General features: G+C 51.6%; 1 long non-coding RNA gene across 1 annotated transcript; it reads left to right on the top strand.

The window, feature by feature from the left end:
• The first annotated feature begins 139 nt into the window (after positions 1 to 139).
• Positions 140 to 27,254, top strand: LOC144730401 (uncharacterized). Its single transcript, XR_013587816.1, has 4 exons — positions 140 to 666; positions 1,220 to 1,304; positions 19,367 to 19,417; positions 20,291 to 27,254. It is a non-coding gene; the product is annotated as an uncharacterized LOC144730401 (long non-coding RNA).
• The last annotated feature ends 631 nt before the right edge of the window (positions 27,255 to 27,885 follow it).

The raw sequence follows: 27,885 nt of genomic DNA, 5'->3' as shown, positions 1-27,885 counted from the left end.
TCTTAGCAGTAAAGTCCGTGACGCAGAAAATATTACAATCTGTAAACCATACTGTGCTGTGATGTTGAGGGATTACTCAAGCCCATCATTCATCCGGGTTGAGAAAGTCAGTACCACTTCATAGGGTAGTCAACAGTGGATTTCCTATGGATTGATTCGCCCTCCCACCATATGAATGTTGAATTTCCGCCTCTGGCACAGAGATGTAAATGGAAGATAAGCATCGTCTCGCAATGCCCATCTAAGCAGGACATCGCTTTGACTCTTTGAGCTGTGCGTGCCTGCCCGTTATTACAGGCTCATCAGTGTGTGTGTGTGACTGTGCAGGGAAGTGAGCGTTGAGTCAACAATGCGAATTGGTCAAACCGGGAGACCCAGCTGGGCGAGTCTAAGCACTGTTGGGTAACTTCAGGTGACGTGGAGGCAGACACCAGGAAGCCCCTCGAGCATTTAAAACCGAACCAACAACGGCGGTTACGCATTCAGAATGATCAGCGCTTTTGTTTATATCCACGGATAACGTTAACGGCGTACAGCGAATGATCGAGGAGCTGTGAAGACGACGACAAGTGGCGACCTCCAGCAGAAGCGCTGCGACTGAAGGCCTCGCCCGCGTGCGGCACAGCAAGCGAAGTGCGATCAGGGAGTTCAATCTGCACCCCCATGGTGCGTTGGTGCAGTGCTGTGGTCATCGGGTTCATTTTCATTTATTTGTGCATTTAAATGTGTATTAAGCTAAGGTTACATTTAAGCTAGATTGTTTAATTCAAAATGTTTAGCAAAATTGTGTGTAGTCTACATGGCTTGATGTAACAATATTTGTATTATACGGAGGAACGTAAATATGTGAATGAGACGTTGCTATTTAGTATGCTCGTTGTATTCTCCATGACGCTGATTATATATTTTGAGTGATGCTACCCAGGTCGCCCTTGCAAAAGAGGAAATATGTCATGTGCAGTGGGACTCTTTAACCTCCTGATTAATTAAGGGGAACTACTACAGCCCTGCTATTTACACTTTGAGGGCCCTGTTGAGATGCCACTGTGTGGCCAATTTAGCTGTGCGATGATGTGTTTCACATTAGATGATCAATTGTTTTCCTCTTTTGTTATGAATGTCTACAATAAATATGTAAAGCAATGACCTCAAGTCTAATACAAACTCTTCAGACACCCCCATGTGTTGCTTTCTGTTTTCGGTTCTCTTCTGTCACCAGTTCCTGTTCGCGTTGCCAGGGCCAGCGACCGCTTTGCCTTGACTGAACCATCGGTAACAATCGCAGCACCAGCATAATAATCCAGGTAAGAGTGCTTTCTTAATTCTCAACGTAATTAGTTTGTAACTACGACTATAAGTGTTTGTTGTGTATACCTGTACAGTATTTTTGCATATGTGTGTGGTACAGGGGGATGTGGAGCGGTAGTGTAGTGGCTAGCACGCTCCACTACGAACCCGGCGACTCGAGTTAGATTTCCTGCTCACGGCCAACACCAGTGACGATTATCTGAACCGGTCAAGTGCAATACGCAAGTCCAACTTGCTCCACAAAGATCTCCATATAGCCTTAACCAAGGCCGTAGCTATGGAGTCAACATTGGGGGGGACCAAATCTTCCAGGGTGTCTGGGGGTCCCAACCCAGAAAACTACATTTGAAAACTCAATTTCCTGCCTAAAATATAACAAAAATTCACTAACACATGGGATGGACTTTTATTTATTTTTGACAATAATGTCTAATAGTGTATTGTATTACATTGCTCTGTTTTTACCATTTTTTGTTTCATTGTATGTGTAGTGGTGGTGTTGACGTGCGCCGACTGTGACAGTGATGGATCACGGGGCGGCGCGGGGTGCGGGGTTGGGCACGCGTTGTGGGCGTGGTGTGGACGCGCGCGCCGGGAGTGACAGATGACGGGGCGGCGCGGCGTGGGTGGTGAGGCATGCTGAGATGTGGGAAAACAGGATCGTAGCCAGCGCCCAGTGATTGGTCGAATAGGATGGGTGCTCGCAGCGACGTCCGCAGGTGGGGTATAAAGGGGGACGCGCGAGAGCACTCGGGGAGAGTTATCCAGTTGAAGACCGAAGACGGAGTTGAAGACCTAGTGCCCCGAGACCCCTAGTCCCGCCGTCCTTGTAGGGACCGGGGCCCTGTGTGGCTCGGAGGCGAGACTGTGGGACCCGGGGTCCGACGCCCACGTGGGTCGGGCTGGGGACCCACAGTCAAGACGGACACCCCGGGCAGGGAGTGTCCAGAGTAGCTCAGTGGGCGTTAGTCGCCGAGTAGCTAAGTGGGTGTTGGTCACCCGAGTAGCTCAGTGGGCGTTAGTCGCCAGGGTAGCTAAGTGGGTGTTGGTCACCCGAGTAGCTCAGCGGGCGTTAGTCGCCGAGTAGCTAAGTGGGTGTTGGTCACCCGAGTAGCTCAGTGGGCGTTAGTCGCCGAGTAGCTAAGTGGGTGTTGGTCACCCGAGTAGCTCAGTGGGCGTTAGTCGCCAGGGTAGCTAAGTGGGTGTTGGTCACCCGAGTAGCTCAGTGGGCGTTAGTCGCCAGGGTAGCTAAGTGGGTGTTTGTCACCCGAGATACTAAGTGGGTGTTAGTCACCTGTGAACGAGTTTGGTAAAATAAAGAGTGTGTTACCCGTGAAGTCGTCTCCCGCCGAGTTACTACATTACAACTGGCGTCAGAAGTAAACCTGTCTTCAAGAAGAATGGACACGAGGAAGACTACCCGTACCCACGAGCGAGGTCGGGAAGACGACGGCGTACCGGGGACACCAACCTCGGGAGGAGAGGACGAGGAGTTGCCGCCGATGCAGCACTTCGCGGTGATGGCCGACGCTCCGCTCGCCTCCGACACCAGCCTCCAAGACGCACACTCCAGGTTGGCGGAGTTGCTACTCGCCGCCGCCGCTGTCTTGGCGGACATCTCCGTTCCGGCGAGCGAAAAAACGGCTGCGGGGTTGGTGGAGAAAGCGAGGTTGGAGGGATCCCGCCAAAAGGCGCTTCGCGCCAAAAGTCTGGAAGTTGCCGCCGTTTTTGAGGGGCCGCCATCGATTGGCGGGAAGCACGGACACCACGTGGCCGGAGACCTCCGCTCAGCGCAGCCCACGTCATCAGCGCGCGCCGGAGCTCTCCATTTTGCGCCTGACGACCGAGCCGACATTTTACACAACTACAGCGGAGCGCGGGAAAATCTCTCCGACGTCGACGACGATCGGGTCCTCCAGCAAAGATTGCCCGCGCTGTCGGCGTTCAAGGCGGATGGGGGCGACTGGGGAGCCTTCCAACGAAGGTTCCTCGCTCATCAGGAAATGTCGGGGTGGTCCGACACCACTTCCCTGCGTGCGTTGCCAGCGATGCTCGACGACGACGCGCTTGCAGCCTTCACATCTGCTGCAAGGTCGTCCCGCTCTACGCTCCAGGCCGCACTACACCTGATGGCGAAGGTGTTCGGACCGCCCTCCACCTGTCACCACCAGTTCTACGATCGGCGAAAGGTGGCTGGAGAAACGACGCTCGCCTATCGCACGGCGCTGCTCGCCTTGGCGGACGCAGCTTTTCCCCGCATGGACAAGGAGGGGAAGGACGCCATGGTGACGGAGCAGCTGCTGGCGTTGGCCCACGAGTTGGGGGTCCCCATCAATGTGGCGGACGAAATGGATATCTGCTCCCTGGCGATCGCCACGAGCATTCACGCGTACGAGGTCCTCAAACGCAAGCCGGGGGTCGTCTGCAAATTGGCGGGGAACGCGGCACTGGCCACCACGATCGCCGAACCTCAGCCAGCTGCGGATCAGGAGCAGGCCTTCGCTGCATCGCGTCCGGGGGAGTGGAGAACGGGAGGTCGTTCGCCCACACGTTCATCCCGCAAGCTGGAGCAACCGAAACCTACGGCGTCCCTCGTCGTCTGCTACAACTGCGGCCTTCGGGGTCACGTCGCAGCCGGGTGCCGGGCCCCGCGTCAGCGCGCCACAGGACCACGTCGGGACGACGACCAGGCCCACAAGTCATCCCAACAAAACCCGGCAAGTCGCGGCACCTCACACGCTCGGTCCACTAACACGGCACATTCGGGTCGCCGCTCGGCGGTGGGGGGTTCGCGGCTGGGTGCCGGGGGTTCACTTCGGCGAGGGGGGTCCGTACACGGCCCGCAAGCAGTCGAATGGTCCGAATTGGCCCACAGGATAGTGGCTGCGTCGGCTGGGTCGTCCGTGGTAACGGGGTTTATTGACGGGGTTGAGGTCCGGGTGCTTGTGGACACGGGTGCGTCGGCCACTATCATTTCGGACCTTATTTATAACATTCTTCCCGTCCAAAGTAGACCCCTTCTGCCAGTGGACGTGCCATTTTATGCGGCGAATGGGGGATCCCTGGGGATCATCGGCCAGATTCGGGCGACTATTTGCATTGGTGACATCAAATTGGCGGGCCCTATTTTTGTATCATCATCGCTGGCCGTTCCCTGTTTGCTAGGTACGGACTTTTTGTCCAAAATGCCCATCAAAATTCTCATAGATCAGGCCTGCATTGAGCTTCCGTCAGGTCGGCGGGTTGCGTTCTTGACGAGCCCTACCAAAATACGCACGGTTTGTGCGACGGTGCAGGCGCTGGCAACTCAGACTGTACGGGTGCCCCCGGGATCGCAAATGTTGGTACCCCTTCGGTTGAGGAAACCACTCGAGGTGGGTGCGGAGGCACAGGGGGTGCTGTTGGGGCCGTCTAACAGGGCCAGAAGGGGCCTCGACTTAGCGGTTGCTCAAACCATGGTGAGAGGGGACAGTGAGCCGTTCGTAATGGTCCTGAATACGGGGTCGCGGCCGGCCGTAATTGCGCAGGGAACGGTGCTGGCTCACGCCGCGCCGCTACCCGTTGAGGAACGGCTCGTGGCTCAAGCAGATTTCACTGTCGAGTCGCATCCTCCAAGTGACGAGGGGACTGAGTGGTTGGACTCGTTGTGTGCCGGTTCTGCTAACTTGTCCAAAGTGCAATTGGGAGCATTGAGGGGTTTGCTACTCGAGTTTGCTGACGTGTTCAGCAAACATAAGTACGATATCGGCTGCACGGACCTCTTGCGCCACCACATAGCTACAGGGGACGCGGCCCCTATTCGACAGAATCCCTTCCGGCTCAACCCAGCCGAGAAGGAGCATGTGCAATCGGCGGTTAATGATATGTTGGCGGCCGATATCATTTCACCCTCTTCTAGTCCGTGGGGTGCTCCTATTGTCCTAGTTAAAAAACAGGACGGGTCCTTGCGGTTTTGTGTCGATTTCCGCCGCTTAAACAAAATCTCGATGGCGGATGCGTATCCGCTCCCCAGGATGGATGAGTCGCTGGATGCCTTGGCGGGAGCACAGTTTTTTTCCACACTCGATCTGCTTTCCGGATTTTGGCAATTGCCACTCGATAACGAGTCTAAACCTAAAACCGCTTTCCGGACACCTGGTGGCCTATTTGAATTCAACCGTTTGCCCATGGGCTTACATTCCGCTCCCGCCACGTTCCAGAGACTCATGGAATTGGTTTTGTCGGGCCTCCAATGGGACACCTGTTTGATTTATCTCGACGACATCATCGTCTTCAGTCGGACTTTTGAGGAGCACCTCCAGCGACTGAGAGCGGTGTTCCTCAGGATGCGTTCCGCTAAGCTTAAATTTAAACCGGCTAAATGTTTTCTGCTTCGGGAATCGGTCAGGTATTTGGGCCATATCGTGAGTCGTTCAGGGATCTCGACAGACCCTGCTAAGACGCACTGCGTCAGCTCATGGCCAACGCCAACCTCGGTCACGGAGGTTCGCAGTTTTATTGGTTTCGCCTCCTATTACCGTCGTTTTGTCAAGCAGTTTGCCACCATAGCCAGGCCCCTGCACGCTTTGACGGCTAAGGGTGTGCGGTTTCACTGGGGGGCGGAAGAGGAGGCTGCGTTCTGCTCCCTTCGTGACGCCTTGGTGCAGGCTCCCCCCTTGTGTTACCCCGATTTCACACAACCGTTTTTGCTTGACACAGATGCCAGCAACACGGGTATCGGGGGGGTGCTCTCACAGGTGGTCGGGGGGGTTGAACGGGTGGTCGCCTACGGTAGTAGAGTTCTTTCCCCCGCCGAACAACGCTATTGCGTGACTCGTCGTGAATTGTTAGCGATTGTGTTTTTTACACAGCAATTCAGGCCGTATCTTTACGGCCGTCATTTTACGGTCCGTACGGACCATGCGGCTCTACAATACGCTATGCGCGTGGCACAGCCATCGGGCCAATTGTCCCGATGGTTAGAGGTCCTTCAGGACTACCAATTCACGACGATTTACCGCAAGGGATTGCGACACTCAAATGCGGACGCCTTGTCGCGGTTGCCACCATGCACGGACTGCACATGTTTGTTGGGATCGGAGCGGTGCAAACCCCCGGTCGCCGACACCCCGGGAGTTGCGCTCTCCGCCACTGACACCCTGGGAGTCGATGCTCCCACGGGGAGGGATTCGCTGTTGTCGTTGCCCCTCATTGAGTGGGGCCGTCTCCAAATGCCCGACAGCTCCCTACTTACGCTACGTCGAAAAGTTGGCGCTCCCGAGGTAGGGGATGCGCGGGTCGGTTCCTGGGTGTGCAGACAGGGCCTTTTGATGAAGTGGGACAACATGTCCCGGCGTCACGTGCTCGTTGTGCCTGTTGCTATGCGGGGTAGGGTCGTTCTGGCAGCTCATGAACGGCTCATGCATCTGGGTTTTCACAAAACGCTCGCCCTAATCCAGCGAGACTATTATTGGCCGGGGATGGGTAACGACGTGGCGAAAATTCTTAAGGGATGCGTAGGGTGCGCCAAAAGAAAACCGCCACCATTGGCAGCTAATCCACCGCTGCAATCCATTCAAGTTTCGCGCACAAACGAATTGGTTGCGTTGGACATCTTGGGGCCCTTTCCTGCTACACCGAGGGGAAATAGGTTCCTGCTGGTTGGCGTAGAATACTTCACCCGATGGCCCATGGCATGGCCACTCGCCAACCAGTCGGCTGCAGCGGTGGCGGACGCCTTCGTCCAGGGTTATGTTTTGGACAAGGGCGCCCCCGAACGCTTGCTGACGGATCAAGGAAAGAATTTTTCGAGCGTTTTGTTGCGCGAGGTGTGCGACCTGTTGGGTACAAAGAAAGTGCGTACTTCCCCCTACCACCCGCAGACTGACGGGATGGTTGAGCGTCTGAACAGGACGATTACGTCTATGCTGTGCCAACAGGTCTGCGACGATCAGGTTGATTGGGACTTACAGGTGCCGGGGGTACTCGCGGCCTATCGAATGGCCCCTCATGCGGCGACGGGGTTTTCCCCATTTTTTCTTATGTATGGGCGGGAGGCCGATCCGGCCATGGACGTCCAACTGGGGATTTCCCAGCCACGTGCAAAATCAAAATTGGCAGACCACATCAAATTTAATATCGCCAAATTGACTGAAGCGCGGGAGGCGGCGAGGTTGAATTCGCGGTCTCGGCAAATCGCGAACGAGAGATTGCATGGGCGGAGGGTGCATACGCATGATTGGAAACCAGGCGATAAGGCCTGGCTGCATTGTCCACATGCACCGTTGGCTACGTCCCCCAAATTGTTGAGACCTTGGAGGGGACCGGTGGAAATTGTGCGGGTTGCACGACCCCAGAGTATACAGATTAAATGGGAAAAACGCCGTTGGTACGTGCACCCCTCCAGACTGAAGCCCTATGCGGCACCGTGTGACCCCGTTCTGTGCCGTAACGACCGGGCGTGTGATGTGACCGTCGACTTGGGGAGGGAGGTGTCGCAGGCTGATCCTCACGTGTCTCCACCTGACCCACCCCCAGGTGCCTCGGGCTTGACGGCTGCTGACCGTTGGGAACCTGAACCCCGCGGCACGCACGGGTCCTCGATGCCTGGCCAATGTCTTCCTGAACTGCCGGCACCACCGGACGTTCAACCGCGTCTGGTGCCATACGACGGACCGGCAAGGCGGACTCGGGCTAGGGCACAACAATTTTCATGAAGACATTTTTTTCGACACCGAGCTCGCCCGGTGTTCCCCTCTGCCGGGGTAATGTCCCGTTGTAGGGACGCTCGGAAAGAATGGGACGCTGCACGAGTCGAGAGAAAAAAAAAAAAAAAAATTTCCATTTATTTTTCTTTCTGCATACACATTGCTATTGTCACTCGCCGGATTGTATATATTGTTCTGTTGTCGCGGTGGCATTGGTTGATGGTTGCGGATGGTAGTGTTCGCGTTGTGTTGTGTTGTTACGTTAGTTGTTGTTCTTGTTGTTGTGTTGTGTTACGGGGCACACAGGGGGGTTTGTATATTTTTATAGCAGCCGGGTCGGCTGCGAGCTATGTGGTAGGGGGTGATGTAGTGGTGGTGTTGACGTGCGCCGACTGTGACAGTGATGGATCACGGGGCGGCGCGGGGTGCGGGGTTGGGCACGCGTTGTGGGCGTGGTGTGGACGCGCGCGCCGGGAGTGACAGATGACGGGGCGGCGCGGCGTGGGTGGTGAGGCATGCTGAGATGTGGTAAAACAGGATCGTAGCCAGCGCCCAGTGATTGGTCGAATAGGATGGGTGCTCGCAGCGACGTCCGCAGGTGGGGTATAAAGGGGGACGCGCGAGAGCACTCGGGGAGAGTTATCCAGTTGAAGACCGAAGACGGAGTTGAAGACCTAGTGCCCTGAGACCCCTAGTCCCGCCGTCCTTGTAGGGACCGGGGCCCTGTGTGGCTCGGAGGCGAGACTGTGGGACCCGGGGTCCGACGCCCACGTGGGTCGGGCTGGGGACCCACAGTCAAGACGGACACCCCGGGCAGGGAGTGTCCAGAGTAGCTCAGTGGGCGTTAGTCGCCGAGTAGCTAAGTGGGTGTTGGTCACCCGAGTAGCTCAGTGGGCGTTAGTCGCCAGGGTAGCTAAGTGGGTGTTGGTCACCCGAGTAGCTCAGCGGGCGTTAGTCGCCGAGTAGCTAAGTGGGTGTTGGTCACCCGAGTAGCTCAGTGGGCGTTAGTCGCCGAGTAGCTAAGTGGGTGTTGGTCACCCGAGTAGCTCAGTGGGCGTTAGTCGCCAGGGTAGCTAAGTGGGTGTTGGTCACCCGAGTAGCTCAGTGGGCGTTAGTCGCCAGGGTAGCTAAGTGGGTGTTTGTCACCCGAGATACTAAGTGGGTGTTAGTCACCTGTAAACGAGTTTGGTAAAATAAAGAGTGTGTTACCCGTGAAGTCGTCTCCCGCCGAGTTACTACATTACATATGTAATGGCAGAGATTAGGGATTTATAAAGTACAACCATAACCACAATCATATAAACAGAAATCTATGCATTGATTTATATGAAGACAAGTCCAGATATTGTGGCCAAGGTTTATCAAATTGTTGTTTTTATTTACATAGCATAGCACTTTTTAAAATATAGCAATATATTGGGGGGGGGGGGGGCATTTTGAGCATATTTGAATATTGGGGGGGGGGGCGTGTCCCCCCAATATATATTATAATTACGGCCTTGGCCTTAACAGACTGTTGAGGCAAATGCTGTTAGCGAGCACCTACGAAGGCAGGCACGGCACTCCAGGGGTTGGGTGGCCAGCACTACGCCCGGCCGTCTTTGTCTCCCCAGTGGCAATGTTTACACATCGCACCAGGTACTCATTTGAGGCCGAGTCGACCTAGGGGAGGCCCAACAAGTATAACAAATACACAGAAGCAAGGTATCTGTTTGATACCTTGCTTCCATTCACTGGCAAGACTACCTCAGCAGTACATAACTCAGCTCACTTGGTCTCTCGAATCAAGGGCATTTCACTGTCCCCAGATGATTTTCTCATCAGTTTTGATGTGGTTTCTCTGTTCACCAAGGCTCCTGTGCCTGACACCTTAGCAATAATTAAAGATTTAGTCCAACATGGACTGAACCCTGATGTTCCTACTCTGGTTAGGCACTGCCTTACCAACACTTACTTCACCTGGAATGGTACTTTCTACAAACAAAATGAAGGTACCCCCATAGGTTCCTCCTTATCACCAGGGATAGCGAATGTTTTCATGGAGAAATTTGAAACAGATGCCATCCAGACATCCACCCTACGTTCTTCCTTGTGGAAGAGATATGTGGATGACACTTTCGTCATTTGGCCACATGGCCTGCCAGCATTGAACCAATTTCACAACCACATTAATTCCATACACCCATCCATCAAATTCACCATGGAAGTGAAAAAGGATGGTAAGCTACCATTCCTGGATGTTTTGTTTTAGAAGAGACCTGATGGCTCTTTGGGACACTGTCTACAGGAAAGCCACCCACACATATTCCCTCATCAAAACACTACACCATAGGGCCCACTGCATGTCTGACCAACACCACCTAGCCACTGAACTGGAACACGTACACCAGGCCCTTAAGATGAATGGATATTCGGACCGCATTATCCACAAAGCTGTTTCTCCAACCATGGAGAAACAACCCCCTGAGATACCGATGAAAACCATCAGGTTACCATACATAGCAGGCGTTACCAAAAAGATTTACAAAATCTTAAACAAACACAAGATCCTGGTCCGATTAAGTACAGTACACCAAATCCGTGATCTAATCCCATCTGTGAAGGATGTCGTTCCTGACATGCAATATCCTGGAGTCTACAAACTAAGTTGCACCTGTGGTGATTGTTACATTGGGGAAACGAAACGACATGTCTCGAACCGTGTTCGCGAGCACAGGGCAGATCTGAAACACAGCAGGACTAATACCTCCGCCATAGCTGACCATTGCTAAACGCTGTGGGCTCTCATGATATTGTTTTTTCCGAGACCAAGGTGCTCTGCAAACCTTCCGCCTACTATCAATGGTTTGTTCATGAATCCATCCAGACATATATAAATATAGACATAACTTCAACTGAGAAGATGGATACAAATTGAGCAATCATTGGAAGGATGTTATTAACCAGGTAAACCCTTAAATGCTTTATGGTTGTTCCATAATATTAGCAGGGCACTAGTCTATTTTGCCGAGTTAATTGCATTCCCAGCGTTTGGCATTGCTGCTGCATTGGCATTGTTGGCTTCATTGGCATTGTTGCTGCAGTGGCGTTGTTGTTGCATCCCCCCCCCCGCGCATCCCCAGCTCTCTCAGCCTCCCACTGCCAGCCCCGCCCACTTCCCCCCATCCAGCTTCACGTCCCTCTCCTAGCGTCCACGCAACGCTCCCCTCCCCCTAACCCCCCCTCCCTTGCCCCTCCCCCCTCTCTTACCTATATAACCTCTATCTACGTGACTTTACCGAAAGACCTAAAGAATATTAAATGGAGTCACTATGGCATTTAGCGCCAGCTACTTTCACATGAGTGGAACTGTGCGTCTTAAGCCTCTCTCTGGCACCAGAGTAGGTGATGCTCAGAGAGAGGACAAGTCAGGACATGACAGTCTGGGTGAACCCGAGAGGGCACGTGACCGGGACAGGGTAGCGAGGGGGCCCAAAGGGTGGCTTGAGGGACACGTGATGCTCGGTCGAGAACCTTCTGGTGAGATCCAGAATGGGGCGTGGCCGAAGGCGAAGCGAGGCCATGCTCGGGAGCATAAAAGGGAGGTCCCGAGAGCAATTGCGGCTGTCTGCTGGAATGGAACCCGTCAGTGCTACGTCTCTTCGATCCTCGGTCTTCGGTCATTACGTTCAGCATCATGGGTCAGGCAGGGTGTTGGCTGACTGACCCAGTTCTGTAGTTACTCCTTCGTGGTATAGTTAACCATTGTTACGTTATGTAGTTACCCTGTTGGGGTTGTGAAATAAACGTGTTACCTTCAAGTTCAAGTGTGTGCCTCCGTAGAACCCATTACACACGTGTAAAGGGGAGCCGACACGAGATTGCAGGGGTCTCGTCCTTTATTCCTTTTCTTCCATTCACACCTGTCCCCAGCCGTCCCAATTTCGTTCCCGCCAAAGGCCCCCTCTTCCCGCCCGTTCTCTCCTTATATCTCCTCGATCACCCCTCCCACTAACCCACCTATTGGTGGGAATCCTTCCCCTGACACCCCTACATCACCCCCCCCCCCCCCGGAGAATAAATAACCGTCCTCGGTTCTGCCTCCCCCATGGACCATTTAAGTCTCCCCATGCCTCCCACCACTGCCAGTGACGACAGCCCTTACCCCCCCACAACCATACAATGCAATATAACACAACAAAATCAATTGCGCGGCCTGCCCAGGTCTCCAGCCAGCATCCCGTAACAGCCCGGACATCCACAGGCAGCAGATGACCGTGGCGGCCCCCTCCTTCGAAGGCCCTCTCGTCGCGGTCCCTGGTTCGGTGGTGCCGGTGTCGCCTTGCCTGGCGCCGCTATCTCTCCGGCTCCCGCTCGTGCCTCCGCTCCGTCAGGCCTCACATGGGGTGCTGTAGGTGACAAGGGAACACAGGGCACCGAACCCCCTGCCGGTCGGCGCGTGGTGGTCGGCGACCTTGGCCTGGGTAGGGATGATGATGATGTTGGCAGTGATGTTGGTGGTGATGTTGGTGAAGATGACGGTGGAGAGATGTATGGCTTAAGGCGGGTGGGGTGTACAAACCATCGTCGCTTACCCAGTTGGACCTGGACGCACTGCGGTCGGAGTGCTTTAATGACCTCAACCGGCCCTTTCCAGGGTCGGTGCAGCTTTGGTGAGAGGCCAACCGGCACCTGAGGACAGTGTAGCCATGCCTGGTCCCCGACTTTAAAGGGCTTGGCTGTCACTGTCCTCTCCCGTATCCGTACATTACTCTCTTGGCTCGTGGCCGATGCGGCCTCGGCCGCTTGGCGGGCCTCTCTCACATAAATGAGGGAGGTCTTTAGTGCCTTCGGCCATGCGTCAGCTCTTGCGGGAATGTCCGTCAGCTGCACCTCAATAGGCGGAACGGGATCCCGTCCGTACATCAGGAAAAACGGCGAGAACCCCGTCGCCGCGTGTGGGGCCACCCTGTACGCCGCTAAGACCGATGGAATGTGGAAGTCCCAGTCGGAATGGTTTTCGTCCACCACTTGGGACAGCATGACCGCTATGGTGCGGTTAAGCCGCTCTACCATCCCATCGGTCTGGGGATGATACGGAGATGTTCGGACCTTTTTAGTGCCCAGGATAGAGCAGACGTCCTTCAATAGCTGTGAGGAGAAATTCCTGCCCTGATCCGTGAGCAACCGCTCCGGTGCCCCCTTATCAAAGACATAGCCTCCCACGAAGGCATCGGCGATGGTCTGTGCCGTTTGGTCCGGGAGGGCCCACGCCATCGGCCACCTCGTGCAGTACTCGACTCCGACCAACAGGTATTTATTTCCCCGTGGCGTGACCGGCAGTGGTCCCAGGATGTCCAACGCAACCAATTCGTTGACCCTGGTCACCGTGATGGGCTGTAGGGGCGCCCGGCTTACCCGGGGTGGCGGCTTTCGCCGCGCACATTCGACGCAGGTAGCGACCCATCGATGCACGTCAGCGGTCATACCTGGCCAAAAGTACCGACCCTGTAATGTGTACAGTGTCTTCGGCCCCGCCAGGTGCAGCAGCTGGCGGCCGTGTACGTCCATAACCAATTGTTGACGCAGCGACTCCGGAACTATCAGGCATCGCCGGCGCCCTGTCGGGTCCCATCGCATGAGGAGGTCATCCCATACGATGTACTCCTCCCCCCCTGCCTCTGCTGAAGCGCGTAGCGTTCGCAGTGGGGCTTCCTCCAGCTGTAGCCATCTCCAATCGTCCAAGGTCAGCCCCAGGTCGTGGTCGGTCAGCTGGACCTCACCCTGTGCGCCCTCCGCCGTGCGTACGGGAGCGATGACCGTCCCCTCCGGCCTCGCCTCCTTGCAGTGTGCCCCGCCTGTGGTGCATGCACAAGGGCCCTGGGGCGCCAGTCGGGACAATGCGTCTGCGTTGGCATGTCTGGTCCCTTTGCGATGCACTACTTGGTACCTGTACTCCTGCAGGCGCTCTATCCATCTGGCCAGCTGGCCCGAAGGCTGGTCGATGCGGAGCGAATACTGCAAGGCCGCGTGGTCAGTGCGGACCGTAAATTTGCGACCATACAGGTAGGGTCGGAATTGCTGCACGAAGTGAACGACTGCCAGGAGTTCCCTACGTGTGACGCAGTAGCGCTGCTCCGCTGATGAAAGCACGCGACTACCATAGGCGATAACCACCTCCCGACCCTGCTGGACTTGCGACAAAACACTGCCGATGCCCACATCGCTGGCGTCCGTGTCCAGGATAAAGGGGAGGCCAAAATCCGGAAAGGCCAATGATGGTGCATCTGTCAGACGTGAGCGCAGCTGCTGGAATGCCTCTTCCTCCAGAGGGCCCCAATAAAACCTCTGGTTCTTCGCCGTCAACACGTGCAAGGGCTTGGCAATGGTTGCGAAGTTGGGCACAAACCGGCGGTAGTAAGAAACGAAACCCACAAACCGGCGTACCTCTGGAACCGTTGTGGGAACAGCCCAGGCCCTCACGCAGGCCGTCTTTTCTGGGTCTGTAGCCACTCCAGACTCACTGACGACGTGGCCCAAGTAGCGTACCGACGACTGCATAAGGTGGCACTTCGATGGCTTGAGCTTCAAGTTCGCTTTCCGGAACCGCAGGAATACCTGACGTAATCGGTCAGTGTTCCTCGAATGATCGGCTGAAAACAATGACGTCATCCAGGTAGATGAGGCATGTTTCCCATTAGAGGCCTGCTAAGGCCAACTCCATTATGCGTTGGAACGTCGCCGGCGCAGTCTGGAGTCCCATAGGCAGGCAGTTGAACTCGAACAGGCCCTGTGGTGTCCGGAACGCTGTTTTAGGCCGGGAGTCTGCGTCTAGTGGGACCTGCCAGAACCCGGACAATAAATCCAGCATACTGAAAAATTTTGCTCCCGCCAGTGCATCCAATGAGTCGTCAATACGTGGTAGGGGATATGCGTCGGCCAGCGTGACGGCATTGAGGCGTCGGAAGTCCACACAGAATCTCAGTGACCCATCTGACTTCTTGACTAGGACCACTGGTGCCCCCCAGGGACTCGAGGATGGAGAAATTATGTCGGCCCGCAGCATCTCCTGCACCGCTTGTTGAATGTGCCCTTTTTCCATTCGGCTCATTCTATATGTGTTTTGGCGCAGGGGTGCGGCATCTCCCGTGTTGATGTGGTGCTGCGACAGATTTGTGCGCCCTAGGTCGAACGGTCCCCGGCTGAACACGTCCGAGAACTCCTGCAATAACGAGTGCAGCTGCTGTTTCTGGTCGGGCGGCAATCCCGGCTCAGGCCCCGCCAACTGGTCCATCCACGATTCGGCCCCTCTGTCCTCGGACTGGCTGATGCTGCCTACAAGCTCGGGCTCTGTCCCTGGGGCTCCTAGTGACAAGGGACTAACGTGGGCCAGAACTGTTCCCTCCTGCACCGTCGCTGTTCTATTGGAGGTGTTCAGCACCTGAATGAACAGATGCTGGTTCCTCTGTACAATAGTTTCGGCTCCCACCAGCGCATGGCGATCCATGGCAGCTGACGCCGGAGACACCAGGATGGGTGAGTCTGGTCGGGCTGTCACGAGGGGGGACCGATATTGCAGCGGAATTAGCATCTGGGCTGCCGGGGGAATGGAGACAGACTTACTGACCAGAGCCTGCACGTAGGGTACACCCCGGCTGGCCCCCTCCACCTTTAGGAAATGGAGATGCGTTCCCTGGACTTCCACCCGCCCATTGGCCAGATCGATTTTCATTGGCATCCGCCTTAGAAAGTCCGTCCCCAACAGGCAGGGTACGGGCAACGTTGCGGAGACAAGGATGGGTCCTGCTACCGAAAGCTGCCCAATCTGTATCGGGACTTCAACCTGGCCCAGGAAGCCCATGCTGCCTCCATTTGCTGCAATGAACGTTGTCTTGACGGGGACTAAAGGTCGGATTTTATCCGGCAGCATCTCGTGCATGGTGCTCGAGATGATCGTGGCTGATGCCCCCGTATCCACCAAGATACGTGCCGACACTCCCGCGATTTCACCGACCAAGACTGAGGTTCCTGACGTGGCCGCTACCATCCGCCTTGCCAGCTTCCTCCATTGTGAGTCCGGCCACTGACCAGGTGGCGTCTCGTTATCCTGTGGTGCATGGTGAAATGATGGGGGATGGATGTGAATGGACCGAAGATGGGGTTCCTCCCTTTGGAGTGCGTCGCAGCAGGGTGAACGCGCCCTTGTTACATAGTGTGGGCTTACCCCTGGGTTGCGGGCTGGGCTCTCTATGTGGTGCAAATTGCCCCCCATTGGTGACGTAGGATGGGCCCCCCTTGTGGTGTGGGGGGGCCCCCCCATTGTAGGGGGCGGTGGGGACTGGGGGGTGGGCCTTCCCGTGAGCCCCTCCCTTCTCCCCTCCCTTTCCTTTGTCACGGGGGCGTGGTCCCCCTGGTTCCGTCTCGCTCTGCCGCAAAGCGGTGGTGAGGCGGGCCGTGGAACTGCTCCAGGGCGCAATGTCAATCTTGTGGGCTGCCTCCGCCCCCGGGCCGTTGCCCCTGGCAACTCGCCGGCGTCGCAGGTAACTGGTGACGTCACGCCCGCCGGCGACGCCACGCCCGCCCGCGAAACTACGCCCGCCCGCGACGTCACGCCCGCCGACGACGTCACACCCGCCCGCGAAACCACGCCCGCCCACGACGTCACGCCCGCCAGCGACGTCACGCCCGCCCGCGACGTCACGCCCGCCCGCGACGCCACGCCCGCCCGCGACGTCACGCCCGCCGGCAACGTCACTCCCGGCCTCGGCGTGATTCCCGGCGCGGTCCCCGGCCTCGGCGCGATCCCCGGCGCGGTCCCCAGCCTCAGCGCAATTCCCGGCACGGTCCACGGCCCCGGCGCAATTCCCGGCGCGATCCGCGACACCACTTTCGGCCGCGACGTCACTTCCGGATGCAACGTCACGTCCGTTCGCGACACCACTCCGGGACGCGACGCCACTTCTGGTCGCGACGCAATCACCGGCCCCGGCGCTATCCCCGGCGCGATCCCCTTCCCCCGACCCGGACAATGGGGACCGGGGAACGACACCGACGGCGCCCACCCCGAGGAGACTCCCGGTAAGTTCGCGGCGTCGGAATTGTAATTGCCCGGCCCGACCGAGAGACCGGGCGGGACGGCGTCACTCGCCTGGATCCTGTCGGCGTTCGGCCCCGGCAGTTCCAGGTGACGTTGGCGGCCTCCGGCTCCGTGCGGCACCCCCTCGCCACATGCCCCTCTCGATCACAATGGTGGCAGACCCACGGGGCGTTCCGTCGGGGGGGCTCGGCGCGATGTTGTAGAGGCGGCTGCCAGCGACGTGGCGGCTGGTCGCGCCCCTGGTCCCTCTGCTCCGCCAGTCCCCGGATCGCCGCGTACACCTCCCGCAGCGATGGCTCCGGCTCAGACGTCGGGGGTCCGTTCCCAGCTGCCCCACAGGCAGCCTGTGGCGACGGTGCAGGTTCGGCGGTTGGTGTCGCTGGACCCAGTAGCGCCGCGGCAACGGCTCGGCTGTTCCCCCCCGCCGCGCCAGCCACCGGGCCCACGGGTGGCGCCCGACCCATGACCTGCTCGTGGGCTTGGATGGTCCGGGCAGCCCACAGCGAGGTGCGTTCCCCCGGCGTCACCACGGGCATTACAACGCCGGCGCGGCAAGCGTAGGCGATGAGGTGCTCGACCACGAGGTCCTCGAGCGCTTCTTCAGCCAGGCGAGGGAAAGCTCTCCTCGCCAACACGAGCAGCGCACCCCTGTAGGCTAAAGGGGATTCTTTAGCCCCTCGCTGGCGATCCTGGAACCGTTTAAAGGCTCCTTCCGCCGGGCAATAGATCTCCCCACAAGCCTCGTAGGCTGCCTGTAGCGTGGACTTGCTGTGCGAGGGAAGGGAGGTGTAAGAGGAGAGTGCTTCTTTGCCCAGAACGGATGGCAGCGCTCGTAGTGCCTCTTCGTCTGTCCACTCGAGAGCGTGGAAGGCAGCCTCGAATCGGCAGACAAACCCCTCCCAATCTTCTTCCTCAGCCACAAACTTGTCGACGGGCCCCAGCCGACGCGGCCGTCCGGCCACCTGCTCTCCGTGTTGGGTGTTTAGCCCTGGGGGTTTTGGCGGGAGCGGCGGCGGCTGGCGTGACGAGGTTGGTTGCGGCTCCCGCCCGGCCGGCTGGTCGGCCTCCGGGTCCTGTGGCCTCTCCTCCCGTAGTATGCGTGGGGGTGGGGGTCCCGGTGCTGGCGGGCCCCCCATAGGGAGCCTCTGCAGTAACTCCTGGAGTGCCCTCTCCACGCGGGCCATGCGGTCCTCCATGGGGTCCTCCAGGCGATCCGGGCCCCCTGCTGCTGCTTCTGATAGCAGGCCCCCTTGTTGCCCGTGATGGGAAGGATCCCCGGCCCCTGCTTCCTCTTCCCTTGGCTCTTTCCCGCGGGGATTCTTCTTTGTAGCCATTGAAATCCCACCGCTGCCACCAAATGTAAAGGGGAGCCGACACGAGATTGCAGGGGTCTCGTCCTTTATTCCTTTTCTTCCATTCACACCTGTCCCCAGCCGTCCCAATCTCGTTCCCGCCAAAGGCCCCCTCTTCCCGCCCGTTCTCTCCTTATATCTCCTCGATCACCCCTCCCACTAACCCACCTATTGGTGGGAATCCTTCCCCTGACACCCCTACACACGTAAAAACACGGATGTCACCACCTGCTCCATTTCCTCATAGGTCATCAGGATCACGATATTCGCTTTCCTTCTTTTGCTGTCTCTTGTCTCGGCCACTTGAAGGGGCCTGGCCACTGTTTGTGGAAACCTCAGCAGGTTCTAGCCTGCTTTTAGCCCCCCTCCAGGAGCAGTTCTAGAATGTTCCTCTCTAGCCCAGGGGCCACCATCTCCAGGTCCAGTCTCAGCCTCCTTTCTTGGCTCTTCATGAAGTCAATGGCTTGAATCCTCTGGAGGCTGGGAAGCCTTCTAAATCCCAGGGGCGCCTAGCTCAGAGATTAAAAACACTGAAGATGGAAGGGTCACGTCGCGCCAATAAAACTAAAGCTAGAATCATAGTTTTTTTTCTGGCTGGCACTTGGAGATCACATGTGTGCAGTTTGTGCGTTGGCGACTGCCATATGAATAATCGTACACCAATATATTGTTTGAAATGTTTAAATATTGCAGCTTCAGTGCCAGAAACAATGTAGCACCTATTCATGAGGGTCTTACATAACACCAGCAATTTATTTACACAAGTAGTACACTCCTGCCTTTAGGTTTGAGATAATCATGACTTTCAGGAGCTCGGTCGCACGGTACAGTTGTGTGTTTAGTTTACTCTTTAATTCCGTGCAGCCTAATTTATACAACTGCATTGTTTAGCATATGAGATGTTTTGGAAATAAATAAAGCTGCTGGGAATTTCTCCTTTACAGAGGCAGTCGTGACATTTGGACAACAGTGTCAGAGATTCAGTCTTCACACAGGCAAGGTCACACAACTGTTTTGCAAATTCCGTCATCAATGTTTGAGCACAAAAGATACACAACCACTTTTTTAACTTTTAAAAGTACTTAAAGTTACGACAATTTTCACATGAAAATGTTACTTCACCACTCGGTTTACACTGTTTTTAGAATTTGTGTTGCTCAAGTGCTGTTATGAGTAAAACATGTATAACTCCTGAAATTGTGTCCCAATTTAGACCTGGGTGTATATCGGGAGATATTTTTTTACATATATATATAAAAATGTGATTGGAGAATCAAACTAATACATAGTAATGGAGAAACCATTAACCTTCTTAGATTGTCTGAAGACATAGTAATTATAAGGTCCAATGGGAATTAACCGAAGTAAACGTTAGCAGAACTAAAAAAAGATGCAATGTCGGGCTCAGGATAAATGAGGAAAACAGAGGTTATATACAAAGTTCGCAAAACAATTGGAGATATCTGTTAAAGGACACAACTGTAAACACAGCAGGCGTGTACCTGGGACAACTGTTGAAGGCTGACTTAAATAAAATAAAAATATATAAAGAATGAGGCGGACGTGAATAGGTTGGAATGCTTTTGGAAAGCTGAAATTAATAATGAAAACCAACCCGCCAATGTGCGTAAGGAAGACAGGAAGTTTAGTTTTAGTTAGCCTCAATTGATATACTCATATTTGTGTAGTATTCTCAACATTCACTTTAATCCCCGTTTGCCAATGGTAGGGATTGTATGTAGGCCATACTATGAAGTCAACATTTATTTGGAGATTCTGACATTGAGTCTTGTATCCAGACATGCATATTACAAGAGTTTAAACAATATCATGAAAGTGCCCCTAATATTCGTGGTTTTATTTCACAGGACTTTTGGACGTTTGTCAGGGAGAGGATGGCGTTCATGGTGGTGCTATTGGCTGTAGTCGTAGTGATTATGTTGGTGTGCATGACTAACCTCATAAATGCCAATGAGGAAATGAAGCATGAAGCCTCGAAAATCCACTCAGTGCTCACAGAGGCCCATGAGCGTGAGATAAAGGAGGCTGTAAACACAACCCGTGAAAGCCTCATACAGGCCCACCAGCGGGAGCTAAATGCAGATTCAAGGGCCCGCCAGAGAGAAGCATTTAAACGTGAGGAGCTGTCGCATACCCATAAGCAAGATATGACCGAAGTTATAAAAAAATCATGCAGTCAGCTTTCACAAACGCAGCAACTCAAGATAAGCGAAGTCATGAAAAGAACTCAGGTGGACTTCTCACAGAGCCTCCAACGTGAAACAAATGAAATCATTAAACACGTGAATGAAGAGCTTTCACGGGTTCATCAACGCGAGATGAGCGAAGCTTTGAGGAGAACCCATGAGGATCTTTTGTTGAAACATCAGGAACAACTCGCCGTTGTTACAAAGGAACACTCGAAGAAACTAAACCAGCAGGCTCTGAAACTTTATGCAAGTGACCAACAAACACTGCAGCTACAGCACAAGATGAAGGTAATGGAGACTTCCTCAAAGCTTGTTGTACGCTCAAGGTCACTTCATCCCAGACACATGCCTGAACAATCTTTTTGGAAACCTCAACTGGAGTCATTTATGGTTTCTCCAATTGGCATGGCACCCTTATTGTCCTCTCTGCTCATTGATCACTTCTACAACACAAAAGTCAGAATACCCCAGGAGACACTTGAAGATGCAATGGTGATAATCAAAGCAATCCTTTGCGATCTCTTTTGTGCGATGGTAAATCTTCCGAAAAATGATGGCTGCCCCAAGCTAGGACAACAAATGTTCTTAAGTGGAAGTGTTAATGAAAAGCTCAAAGTATTTCCTCCGAATGAGTTTGAGTTTATTTTCCCTCTGGAACCTCCGAATGGTCTCCACTTTTATACTCATCTCTGTCATGAGGATAAGGACTTTAAAGCAGATGCACTTGGATTTGGCATTGTGAAGGTTATTTCTGATGATGGTCATAGCATTCCAGAAACAACCAAGAACTTTACAGACATTATACATGGTGTAAACATGATTAATTTTCAGAAATTTAAGAAATGGTTCCAGCGTCTCGTTGATGAAGCAAAAGTGCAGATTGAAAAAAAATGGTCAGAATCCTATAAACTAACTTGCTTACACAACAATGCTTCCGCCTGCCTTACCATCAAAAACAGATATGATCAACTGATATCAGTAGACATCGTGCCAGCCATTAAGGTTATGAATTGTGCCACTCACATCCTTTACCACGTAGTGCCAGCAGCATCACTTACCATGCTCTTTAAAGAGACCCCACAGGTCTACTTAGTGGCCAAGGAATGCAAGTACAAAGCACATAAGATAACAGGAAATCATATTTGGAGGCTGTCGTTTTCATTGTACGAGGCAGCCTTTCTTCAACACGTCGATAGCAGTCTCCCTTGTGGCTCCAAGTACAGAGAATGTCTAACGACCGTCAAGTCAATTGTAAACCTCGATAGCACGATCCGAGCTAACTCGCCTTTGACTTCCAAGTTCCACTCCTACTTCATGAAAACCACCCTCTTGCATATGCTTCTTGAGGACCTCCAGGTCCTAGCAAAGGGAGGTGCTGCAAATCATTGGGTAGAAGAAGACTTGGAATCACTGATCCACCGCTTTTTGAGGCGCCTCCTGAAGGACTTGGAGAAGAAAGAGCTGAAGCACTTCTTCATTGGAAACGTTTATCTCGACAACCTGTTCCCAGTGCTCAAACGCTACAACCAGTGCCCTGGCGGCCTCTTTAACCTTTATTCCGAGAAGCTTATCCAAGGAAACATGCTCCAGAAGATCAAGGCCAGGCTGGATGAGATCAACAAAAACCTTCTCCAGGTTATCATGCAAAACATGCCCCAGCTGGAGGTGGGGCATGTTGCAGCCATATAATTCTGAGGACCGTACTAACGCCTTAGAGAAATATGTAGCTTCATTGTTAGAGGTAACATGTAAAAAAAACTGTTGCTGTGAGATCTTCTTCATCTATAATCTACAGGCACATGCATTGCCACCTAATCAATGACTGCTGTTGTTTGTCCCACATGACACATACCTTTTTAACTTCTTTATTCACACCCAAATGCTCCAGCTCTTTCATCCATTCCACTCAACGTCTCCATTGTCCAGTCGTCGTTCAATGGCTCGGTATTGCCTAAAAGTTTTATTATGATCACTAATAATAATACATATCTTGCCAAATTTGTGTTGCTAAGATCCACCACCACTTGGCATAGCCAAGCAAATTAAATTGGCAGGTGGTGCACATTCTTTAACGTGCAGATTATTGTTTCAGCTTACTGGTGAGTTGAAGAACAATTCTCAACCAAGGTTTAGTAATTGAATACGATATTTCCCTTAAAACTACGTCAATAATGATAATCAGGAAATCAGAATAAATTCCAGTAAGTCATAATTCTGAATTCCTGTATATACAGGAACTTGCAGGATCACCTAATATATAACTGTCGAAAATGTCAAACTTAATTTCTACATTTAGTTATGAGAATTGAGCTAACACTTAGGAGTGAGCTGAAAAAGAATAATTGAAGAGTGATACGCTTGTACACGTGACAAATTGTTTGACTGTTTGGTGGAGGCCCCTGAAGACACAACGTTGGTCAGATTATTACACGGCATAACCCAAAAATCAATTATGAAACGTAACATTGGCTACAACATCTACATGTTTCATTAATAAGAATCTTCAGTTGTTGTTTCACTCATTTTCACTTGATTAACCCAGAGAGTGGCTTTCACATCCCTGCTACACCATCAGTGGGCCTTGCTGATCAGGTTCTGGACAGGAAACCTCCATCGTTGGGGTCTTCATGACAACCCACACTGCAGCTGTGACACTACAAGCAATGTCGCATATTGTTTATCACTGTCCACTGAGGTCCAGGAAACCTACATATGACCACCGAGGATGCTGTCGCATGGCTTAACGATTACGCACTCACTGAAGATCCCTTGTAGATGCGCTACAAGTCCAGGGGTGCAGTGTGATGCTAATTGTCTGGCACTGCTAAGATGGTCTTTAGAAGACTTTGAAATGTTTGGACCCATTGTGGACAGGATGGTGTTTGTCTATCTATGGTTGGGGGTGCCTTGGATGCATATCCTAGAGTGAATTGCCTTGTATTAGGTTTTCTGTGGATGTGACCAGAGCTAGTAACTTCTTGCATTTTGCTATCAAAGGGTAATATCCAATCCACTCAATAACTTTATTGGCAATCAGATTTCTCACTCGAACTTTAATTTGTCGTGAGGGAGAATCATCAATGTGGACGGCTGTTTGTTGGGCAGCTCTGCAGTCACGTGCAGTCAGAGTGGCACACAAACCAAAACGGTGCCAAGACACCGAGAGCCACACACCAGTCGGTTCGGCCCGACCCAAGACAATCTGGAAAGTTTGTGCCCATGTACACATCCGTGTGATGAGATGTTAGGCAATTTGATCCCAGGCGAGCAAGTAACCTAAGAGGCCATAATATCTGTTTGTAGTATTCCATTATTACTTGCATACTTGTGCTGCTCTTGATGGTCTCTGCTTTATTTAATATTTCACTGAAATTAATAGTTTAACTTCTTGGTTCTTTCGGTAAAGTCACGTAGAAGGATTCTTTGCTCCGCTGCAAGCTTCCTAACACCACTCTCCCATTGACATATTTCGTTGCTTCCTCTTAGTACCTTTCACGTGACGGTCAATGGTATAGTATATAGCATATTGTATAATAATAAATAGTATTAAAGTGTAATGTTTAATACAATGTATAAGGTAATATATAGTATCGTAATTTTATAGTGAATATATAGCAGTGTAGTATACAGTTGGTTGGGTAGAATAATATATAGTGTAATATTACAATGTATAGTCTATAAGCATATTAGTTGCTGTGGCGCCATATTATTAACATTCCTTCCCTTTATTAATTCTAACCTTACTCCCTCCCTTTGATACTGCTAATCCTGCATAATGCATGGGCATAATGACTTTAAACCCCTCGCCAAACCTACGCATTTCACAAGTAGTACTAATCGCATATCTGCATTTCCCATAAATATGCTAAATTCCTATTGATATGCAAATTATTTTGTCAAGACGCTCTTCGCCCCTCCATCCCAGCATAAATAGTAACTCCAAGCCTGGGGCGTGCCATTCAGACTCTGCCTTCGCGACAGACCTGTTCTCCACCTGAAGACGGCTGCTTGCGTTGTGGCTGAAACATCGTGAGAATTATTTTATTATGTTTTATTTTTATTATTTTATTATTTTCCTTCTACGTGACTTTACCGAAAGAACCAAGAAGATGAATCCCTGCAGTCACGAAAGCTTTAAATCGAAATTTAATAGTTTAACTTATTTTGATCCGTGCTGTTAACTTAGTTGTTTACACCATGTCACTAAATCCATGAGCTCTTTCGAGCCAGGTGTTTTCGCCTTGTTTTACACGATTCCTGATCTCAATGCATAATTAGTCAAAACCCTATTCCTGAATTACGATTTTCACACCGTGTCACCCAAATCCAAAATGTTTATACTTTTAAATCTGTACCTCTCAACTAGCATTACCCTTTCTGGTCATCTGCTTGCTTTGTTGTTATTTGCACACCAACTGTACTCATGGGAAATCCGCGATAGAAACATCTTAAACATTATCTGGTCCACAAAATTACAAGGAATGCAAAGGTAAACTTGCATGAGACTTTGTTAGAGGGTATTTGTTGTATATATGCCTTTTTCCCAAAAAAATATATATACTGGAGGAAGGGCCTTTGCTATTGATGCCCCCAGGGTATGGAATGCTGTTGCCAATAAATTGCAACTTGAGTCACTACCTATGAGATCTTCACTCAAAACTGCTCTAGAGGAGTTGTACACCCCTAGCTACCAGTGCTATTCAGTGGCCTAAAATAAAATGTTTCGCTCCGGATGATCGCTGCAAAGTATGACCTGTGTTTTGATTTAGTGTGCTGATCTTAAAGGTGCATTGAAAAATTATAATACTCCGATTGATGCTCCTGCTGTTGTGGAGTGACTCATGCAGCCAGCTATGGCTGCAGGGTTTTTGGTAGTACATGTTGTTTATGTCATTTATTGTGAAAAATCCGTCACAGTTCCTATGATCACTGTTTCATTGCTTTCATGGCTTTATTTTGGTGATTTTGAAAAGTTTATTGGTTTAGCCATGTTTTTTTTGTTGTAGTACGGAGTAAGACTGATGGCCTTAATCTAAGTTGTCTTGTGGTTGTTGTTGTTGTTGTTTGACTTGCATCCCACTGGGATTTTTGCACACAGAGTGCGGTGTACGGTGTTTTTTATGCAATATTTTGCTGTCTTTTCTTGGATTTTCTGTTTGCACTTAGTCACATATTCACTTTAAGATGTTTTCTTGTTCATGTTTTTGTTTGTTGCGGTTGCACCCGATTCAAGAGCCGAATGGCTCACAGGGCTATACCTAATAATTGAACTTGAAGAATTATTCTGCTGGGAACCATAGGCCGTTAAATCGACAAGTGGTCAGAAGACACACACACATTACGCGCATATCGGGACGAATAAGATTGCTCCAGAAGTTTTTGTTGCGTTTCAAAAAGGGTGGCCATCCTAAGGTGTTGCGTTAACTGATCTTGAAAAACATTGTTCGGTCCATTGAGCGGCATGAATACGGTCGTTTAGATGTATTTTAGTCATTCGTTTAGTTAATTGCATAACTTTTCCAATGAATTCATTGATGATGCTAAACATTTATAAGCATCGATGTTACGAATCCACACACTCATAGGAATACTATTGTATTCTTAGGTTTTTTCGGTAAAGTCACGTAGGTGAAAAATTAAAATTAATAAAAGTAAAATAAAAATAAAATAAAAATCACGACGTTTCGGAGGCAACACAAGCTTCCGTCTTCAAATGAATACTATTGTGTTGAGATTTTTTTTTTATCACAGAATCTTACCCGCGAATTAATTGAAGCCCATTAGCCAACTGATAAGCATTTTTAGGCAAACAGGCACACTGCCGCACACTATTCCAGGGCATTTCGTTAATTGCATAATATTACCAATGAATTAATTGATAATTACATTTACCTTGGTCACATGTTTTTTTATGACTGTTAGTATGAATATTGTCACATACTTTTTTTTAAAGGAATTTTTCCTATCGCCGTGTATGCTCGCTCGACTCTGAGAGAATAGCCGATTGTTCTGTGATCAGTTTAACAAACGTAACCATTGAGGGTTAATCGTACGGATCAATGAGTAGGACATCTCCAGGAGTACTGTGTTGACAAATCCGAGAATAAAGTGTCCGCATATTAGAGTGTTTTTAGATATTAAAATTGCTTAACACAGAAGACTAAGGGATTTCTTCCTAAGTTCATGCATAATCTTAATTATAAAAACTGTATCTGAATTTTGAGACCTGACACATAACACACGAAAACATAATCAATAAAAGTAAAATGCCCCGGCATTTTGCCGTGCTCGTGCTCAATTCCTCCTACCCCCAGCCCCGCTTACTTCCCAGCCCCGGCATTTTGCTGTACTTGCAGCACCCCATTCCCCCTACCCCACACCCCCACCCTCTCTATCCCTCCTCCCTGGCTCCGCCCCCCTCTCTTACCTATAAAGCTTCTTGATACAAGCACCCCTTTTGCCCACTTCAGCAATTGTTTCTTGCTGTGGTTGTCCCACCTGATGACGGACCCGAAACGTCGTTATTTAATTTATTTCATTTTATACCTACGTGACTTTACCGGAAGAACCAAAGAGTACCCTGTAAGAAGTAGAGTGTTAAATAAATCTCGTATTGCCTCAACTGGTGTCTCCCCTGGTTTCTGACCCACTACATATACAACATATTGGGGTTTGCTCGTCCAGGATCTCCTGCAGACAGTTTATGCATGAATTAAGGAATTAACCACTGGTGTCTTAACCAGAGTCGGAGTACCAGAGTAGCATGTTATAACAAAGATAGATGGATTAAGATAATTTTCTCGAGTCAAACTGACTGTATCCTGTGATATGAAAGTAGCTTGCGTCACACATGAAATGCTAGGATTAAGAAAAAAATGTGAGTGGATTGCGGAACATTGTGAACTCGTATTAAAACGTACAGAGCAGAAAAGGCAGAGATACATATGTAAGGGGAGCCATATCGATGACATTAAGACACACCGAGAGAAACTACTTAAGGACTTGATAAAATGTGACAAAAGTGAACACGATGTAAAAATTGCAGAAATAGCAAGACTGGACTCATACCTTCTCACACAGACAGCCAGACAGATTATGGAATGAGGAATAATTCGAATGAGAAACTGTCCCTGATAGACGAGGTAAGACGTCTTCACGTCCTTGTAAGAGAGAAGGAATCGGCGCTAGCGGCACCTGTGAAACTCATAGACGTTGATTCACAGAACAAATACGGAAGTAGCAGTACACCACAT

This window comes from Lampetra planeri, chromosome 35 (assembly GCF_965212315.1).
Source record: "Lampetra planeri chromosome 35, kcLamPlan1.2.h2, whole genome shotgun sequence".
Lineage (NCBI taxonomy): Eukaryota > Metazoa > Chordata > Hyperoartia > Petromyzontiformes > Petromyzontidae > Lampetra > Lampetra planeri.
The sequence above is the reverse complement of the archived record's forward strand: the minus strand, read 5'-3'. Positions and strand labels throughout refer to the sequence as shown.